This window comes from Leuciscus leuciscus (assembly GCF_965113295.1).
Source record: "Leuciscus leuciscus genome assembly, chromosome: 3".
Taxonomy (NCBI): Eukaryota; Metazoa; Chordata; class Actinopteri; order Cypriniformes; family Leuciscidae; genus Leuciscus; species Leuciscus leuciscus.
Genome location: NC_138727.1, coordinates 23,794,684 through 23,802,104, shown reverse-complemented (window position 1 = coordinate 23,802,104; position 7,421 = coordinate 23,794,684). Strand labels below are relative to the sequence as shown.

General features: G+C 48.8%; 1 long non-coding RNA gene across 1 annotated transcript; it reads left to right on the top strand.

The window, feature by feature from the left end:
- Positions 1-1,855: 1,855 nt before the first annotated feature.
- On the top strand, positions 1,856-6,738 carry LOC309494235. Its single transcript, XR_014204262.1, has 3 exons — positions 1,856-2,996; positions 5,281-6,160; positions 6,628-6,738. It is a non-coding gene; the product is annotated as an uncharacterized lncRNA (long non-coding RNA).
- Positions 6,739-7,421: the final 683 nt, after the last annotated feature.

Sequence of the window (7,421 nt, the reverse complement as noted above, 5' to 3'; positions counted from 1 at the left end):
GCCGTGCAGGCCATAGGGCGGAACATGGCTTCTCTCACCGTGGCTGAGAGACACCTATGGTTAACGCTCTCGGAGATGCCGGACTCGGAGCGCTCTGCGTTTCTCGACGCCCCCGTCTCCCCCGCTGGCCTCTTCGGACCTTCTGTCAAGGATTTCGCAGACAGATTCGCCGAGGTTCAGAAGACATCGCAGGCCATGAAACATTTCCTGCCCAAGCGCTCGAGCTCCGCAGCAGGTCGCTCTAAACAGCCGTCTGCTCGCAGCTCCCAGCCGCAACCCTCAGCTGCCGCCGCCCCACAGCGCCGACAGACCAGGGATCAGAGACCGCGCTCTCGCTCCGCCGGCCGCCGCCCCCCGCCGCGTGGGCCACGGCCGAAGATTGAGTTAAAGCCCGAGGCCTCTAAGTCTTCCTAGCCAGTCTACGGAAGCGACGGAGTTCAAGTCCCGCTGCGGCCGGACTTCCACCAAAAATTTTCGCTCGCTCAGTTCCAGTAATTGCGACTGTTCCAGCGTATTCTGCAGTAAACAAGTCGGCAGTACAGCCCGCTTGCCTGCACACAAACGCCGTTTTTACGGCGACCCAGATAAATCCCAAAAAGAGTGTATTTTCTGGTATTCCAGCCACGGCCGATGGTGTTATGAGTGTAGTAAAAATGCCCACTGCCCAGTGCCCATTCCTACACACAGACACGGCCCGCCACACACGGCCCGCACAAATAAAATCGACTCATGTCGGTTGTGCACCAAATGTAGTGATTGTGCCCACGTCCCAGTGCCCGCAAACACTACACACTACATGTCTCACGGTTTCTGTAAAAACGAAACCAACGCACTGTAACAACAATGACTTTGTGTTGGGGGAATTAATTAGCGGTAATATTCATCAATGTGAATATGCATCTGTTGCTTCCATAAATTAATTTATTCAAATTAGGGAATAGGTCAAAACCTCGGCTTGTATCAGCGATTACACAATTACTTGTAATAATCACTGATAGAGACGGGTAGCATTTACTCAATTTGGGGGAATTTGAGGTAGAAGTTGAAGAATGTTCATTTACCATGCAGACTGGCCGTCCAGCGGACAGAATGTATAATTTATGAACAGAAATCGGGCGTCTTTAACACCGATAGATAACACTTTCTTGTGGCCACAAAGAAGATAATTATCTCCGTGTTTTAGACAATTTTAGGTTTCTTTTAAGAATAAAACCAATCGTAGAGCTTATAAGGTAAAATCTGCACTCATCAGGGACTCAGAATTTGAAACAAAGCAGGCAAACTTAATTCAAATGATTTAACAAAGTTTATTTAAACAAGCTAGCGATTACACAATTATTTTAAATCACGCAGGAGTAAAAATGCATAAACAAAACAAGCAATATAACGATCGTAATACAGAAATACAACAAAATAAAAAGGTTTGAGAGAGAGAGAGAGAGAGAGAAAATCAGCGTGTGAGATGTTGAGAGGATAGTGTTTGTAAGGAGAGATGGGTTTGCGGCTCCGTGAGCACGTGGTAGTGTGTTTGTCTCGGCACACGTGGGTGAGAGTATGTGGGTGTGTGTGTATGTGTATGTTTGTGTGTGTGTGAAAGAGAATTTAGAGAGAGAGATAGAAACAGTTTAGTCATTCACCACAAAACCCCAACGTTTCTCAGTAATATTTAGACAACTTTAAACAGCATTTCCTTCAGATTGCAAATATAAAAGATCTACGTTACTCTGTTTGAAAGATCGGCCTTCTGTGTGTGCGTTCGTCTGTGTTGGATAAAGGCACCTGGATCACGTGGTCACAGCGTTCTGGTTGCTATGGCGACTTGAAGCGAGCGAAGAAAGATTATCTTTAGCCTTAAGTTTCGTGGGTTGGTTTCAGAAGACTATACTGAAGTAATAGTAGTTCTAAGAAAAGACTTGGAAATAAAAGGAAAATAAAAGCGAGCGGAGCTTCCTTGAGGGAAGGAGGCGTGTCGTCTTTCTCTCTCTGGCGGACTGCAATGAGAGGAGAGGGGCGCGCAATTTTAAAGGGCTAAACTCACGCCTCCCTCACGTACGTGGGCCAATCGTCTTTAACAACGTATGGGCCCACCTCCTGACGTTTCGAGGTCTATACGCTTCCTTTCCGCGGGGTTTTGAAACGATGAATTCGTCCATAACTTAATAACACTGGTATTTAATAAAACAATGCATTCTCTGATATTTTGTGTTAAAGATTCAGCATCGTTGGGGTTTGTGGAACACGGCAATACCGCGAATGACAGTTCTAATATCTAAAATCAAGGAGGTACATCATTTCTTGTAATTGTGGGCACCACAGAGTGATTACAGGCCAATAAACTACATAGGCATAATATTTGGGACAGGGGATCATACACATCACGAAAATACATTTAAAATATTTTATACAAGGATTTTGGGTCACACGTGGTGGGGCCTGCGTGTGTTTCTGTGTGTGTGTATGTGAGTGCGTCTTGAAAGTTCATACCCGCCCGCTGAACTCTCGTCCCCGGCGCTGCGGGTGAGGGTTATGTGTGTGCGTGCGTTTTGGCTCCTTGGATTGATGTACTCGGCAGAGACCACATGTTTCGGCATCTGGTCTCTACAACACTGTTTTATTGTTGTGAAGAGTTAATTAGTGTCTATGTGTAAATCAGTGTCCGAGGGACTCCCTAGGGGGGAGTGCTTTCGGGATCGCTCTCATTGGTCAGCGTTAGGCTCTCCAAGCCCTAAACAGACGGTCTTTGTTGATTTAGACGTAAGAGATCATGTAGAGAGAGAGATAGTCAATGATTTACACCATTTTTCGGCGCCGTTTGGGCTGCACGTCTTGCGCAGAGCAATCTCAAAACAGCAGAGGTGTCGTAAATGAGAGTGCTTTGGAATGTGAGAATAGCTTGAGTCAGAGCGAGACAGGGGTTTTGTAGATTTAGACTGCATTAATTAATTTGATTTAATCACCATGCAACTGGTGATCTGCTCTCCGTTACAGCACATACAGTCTGCACAAACAGACGGTGTTCTCAGCGTTATGCATGGGCCCGTTGTCCCGCGCCCTCATTCGCTCACAGACATATTAAACCCCACGGGGCTCACCACGCTCGCTCTCTCTCAGCACACAGCTGCAGGAGAACTGAGCGCGGGCAGGCTGCCCGCTGTGATCAGCGCGCCCCCAGTCTCGCACGCTGCAAACGCGGCGCTCATGTTACAGCACACTGTTGCTCTCCGCTCGCCACTTGGCCGCGACCAGAGCCCAGATATCATTCTACCCCTAGCCACTCACGCGAAAGCGTGGGCAGAGCTCCCCGGGGTATCAAAGTGGGTGCTGAGCATTATAGAAAGAGGCTATTCGCTACAGTTTGGTCGACGCCCGCAACGCAAAGCGGCGCGAATCGAAACTACGCTGAAAAAGGAAGTAGCACACCTACTTCTAGCCGAAATAGCGAAGTTACTGAGCAAAGGGGCTATAGAACCCTTATCACAAGCTCAGAGCGAAGGGGGCATGTACAGCAGATATTTTCTGGTACCCAAGAAAGACGGGGGTCTCAGACCCATTCTAGATCTAAGACGACTAAACAAAGCACTTCTGAAACGACGGTTCAGAATGCTCACGACCAAGAAAATCCTCTTGCAAATTTGCCAAGGGGACTGGTTCATGTCGATAGATCTGAAAGACGCTTATTTTCAAATACAAATAGCGTCACGTCACAGGCGATTTTTGAGATTCGCCTTCGAGGGCCAGGCATATCAGTACACAGTCCTGCCATTTGGCCTATCCCTGGCACCTCGCGCATTCACGATGTGCATGGATGCAGCGCTCGCACCCCTCAGGCTCCGAGGCATACGAGTGCTGAATTATTTGGACGATTGGCTGGTTCTAGCTCGATCACAATCGGAGCTCATAGAACACAGGACCATATTACTCGATCACCTCGAGAATTTAGGTCTCACAGTCAATTGGGCGAAGAGTTCGCTGTCTCCCAGTCAGAAAATATCTTTTCTGGGCACAGTTCTGGACTCGCTGTCTATGACAGCACAGCTGTCACCGCAGCGCAGACTAAGTATTCAGCGCATGACAGAGATTTTTCGCCACAACGCTTTGGTCCCACTCAAAAAGTTTCAAAGGATGCTGGGTCTCATGGCTTCAGCATCCTCAGTGCTTCAGCTGGGTCTGCTTTGCATGCGCCCGCTGCAGTACTGGTTGAAAGCGCGCGCGCCGCGCAGAGCTTGGACCTCCGGTCTCGCGCGCCTCAAGGTTGATCAGAAATGCGTCGCAGCTCTGAAACCTTGGACAGTGACCGACTGGTACCGGTCAGGTGTAAGCCTGGGGACTTCCTCGAGTGTGAAGGTGGTGTCTACGGACGCCTCAACCTCGGGATGGGGAGCGCTGCTCGAGGGCAGACCGTTATTCGGCCAGTGGTCGGAACGGGAGAAGCTTCTGCATATAAACTGCCTGGAAATGATGGCAGTCGACAACGCGCTGAGGCGTTTTTGTCCCCAGATAAAAAGACACCACGTCTTGGTCCGTTCGGACAACATGTCAGTGGTGGCTTATATAAATCACCAAGGAGGTATCAGATCCAGAATCCTTCACAGGCTGACGGAACGCCTCCTGGTCTGGGCTCAGCACAATCTGCGCTCGCTCAGGGCAGCGCATGTGCCCGGCCATCTGAATGTGGGACCAGACAGACTGTCCAGAAACAATCTTCCGACAGGAGAATGGTCTTTACACCCACAGACAGTCGAACTGCTATGGAGGACATTTGGCAGAGCGAAAATAGACCTATTTGCGTCTCAAGAGAACGCTCATTGTCAGGAATTTTTCTCCAAGAGCAGGGAGCAAACCAAGCCCGGTTTCCAGTCCTGATGCAGCTGACGAGTACCGCCCCGTGGCCGATACCGGTGAGGAGGGATCTCCTCTCGCAGGCAAACGGCTCGATCTGGCATCCTTGCCCGGAGCGTTGGTCCCTACATGTGTGGGCCATCAACGGGTACCCGTTAACCTCCCAGCGGGAGTGTTAAACACGATCACACGGGCTAGAGCTCCATCTACGAGGCGGCTCTATTCCTCAAAATGGTCTGTGTTCACTAGCTGGTGTACAGCGAGTGGTACTCCGCCCTCACGCTGTGGGGTGACGGAGGATCTCTCCTTTTTACAAGAGCTTCTGGATAAGGGCAGAACCCCATCCACGTTCAAAGTTTATGTGGCGGCCATAGCAGCGTTCGCTGAACCACCGCTTGGCCAGTCATTAGGAAGGAACGATCTGGTCATTCGCTTCCTTAGGGGAGCTAAGAGGCTGAACCCTCCCAGACCTCCCTCAGTTCCCGTTTGGGACCTTTCCACGGTTCTGGAAGCCATGAAAGGTGCCCCATTCGAGCCAATACAGTCAATAGACCTGAAACTCTTGTCTTTCAAAACAGTGTTTCTTCTGGCTCTCGCTTCAGTGAAGCGCATAGGGGATTTGCAAGCGCTCTCAGTGAGCACGACGTGTATGGAGTTTGGGCCTAACGACTCGAGAGTCATACTCAAACCAAAGCACGGATATGTTCCTAAATCCCTCAATACACCGTTTAGGGCACAGGTGATCTCCCTGTCGGCCCTGCCGGTATCTGAAGAGGAAGGGGACGCAGGCTTCCTTTGCCCGGTCAGGGCGTTAAGGGCCTATGTGTCTCGCTCATCTGTTTTCAGACAGACAGAGCAGCTCTTTGTTTTGTTCAGCGGACGTTCTAAGGGACTAGCTGCGTCAAAACAGAGTCTATCCAGATGGATAGTTGATGCTATAGCGCTAGCTTACACATCCAGGGGCCTACAATGCCCGATAGGTGTCAAAGCGCACTCCACAAGAGGCATGGCCTCGTCGTGGGCTTGGTCCAGTGGGATTGCCTTGCAAGATATCTGTATGGCGGCAGGCTGGGCCTCCCCGTCTACATTTATAAGGTTTTATAACCTCGAGGTTCCCGCTTTGCAAGCTAGGTTGCTCTCGGTTTAATTTTTCAGTATTGCCCGCCCGATGCTATCGGCTCAGGATGCTGAAACTGCTAGAGCGTCGATCACTGATCGTCTGTATACTTCTGTGGGCAGTGCGTAAGTCCCCCATATTTACCAGTCCAGGCCGAGTTCGCCCTGGCTGTGTGGAACACTTGATATAACATGCTCTTATCAAGTCAAGTCAAGTCAAGTCAAGTTTATTTGTATAGCGCTTTTCACAATACAGATTGTATCAAAGCAGCTTCACAGTATTAAATTAAAATAATACAACAAAGTTTGTTTCAAGAGGAATTTATTGATTGATAAAATTAAATTAAATATCCCCAAAATATCCCCAACTGAGCAAGCCAAAGGCAACAGTGGCAAGGAACCGAAAAACTTGGTGTCCTAAAACTCCATCAGGTGACCTAATGGAGAAAAAAAAACCTTGGGAGAACCCAGGCTCAGTCGGGGGCCAGTTCTCCTCTGGCATTTATGAGCTAGAGGCCGGATTGTAGTTTGAACTGTAGGATTATATGAATGCCTGGCTGAAGAGATGCGACTTTAATCTAGTTTTAAACTGGGAGAGCGAGTCTGAGCAACGAACAGTATCAGGAAGACTATTCCAGAGTTTTGGAGCCAAATTTGGAGCCAAATTATCAGAGCTCCATATTACAGGAATGATGCTATTCTAGCCCCTCTTCCCGGATTCTCTGTGAGTCCCTTGTGATTAGGCACTGTATGAGCCCCGGGCACCTGCCCTCGGGACTTTAGTGTTATGTCTCAAGCACGCACGGCGTTTTACATTTTGTTCCCCTAGCGTAAGATACTTACGCAAGTACGAGAGACCTCTCGTAAGAGAACGTACTCGGTTACTAACGTAACCTCGGTTCTCTCTAGAAGAGGGAACGAGAACTTTCGTATCTTGCCGTGCATGCGTCATGTTCTGATTCGCTTCAGCGATGAAAAACTGACCAAACCCAGCCTCTCTGGGCCGTATTTATAGCCCTAGCCCCACCCGATTTCGGCGGGACATGACGTAATGGGCGCGAAGCACCCTCATTGGTTCTGACGTCATGAGGGGCCTCTATCGATAGGCTGGTGCAGTTGCCGCAGAGCAGCCAATGGGCGCGCGAGCTGTCTCGCCCATGTCTGCATGCTGCTGCAATGCGTTTTACATTACTGCAAAATTAAGGATAATTTTTGGCTTCAATATCTCGAGGAAAAGAGGTTTTCCCCAGCGTAAGATACTTACGCAAGTACTCGTTCCCTCTTCTAGAGAGAACCGAGGTTACGTTAGTAACCGAGTACGTTCTCGGTACCAATTTCGGTAACAAAGCTTAATTTATATTAAATTTACATATATTAAAGTGTATATCATGGTTACAAAGATGGAAACTGTAGTATTAAAAACACTTTACAATAAGATTACATTTGTTAGATAACATTAGATAAAA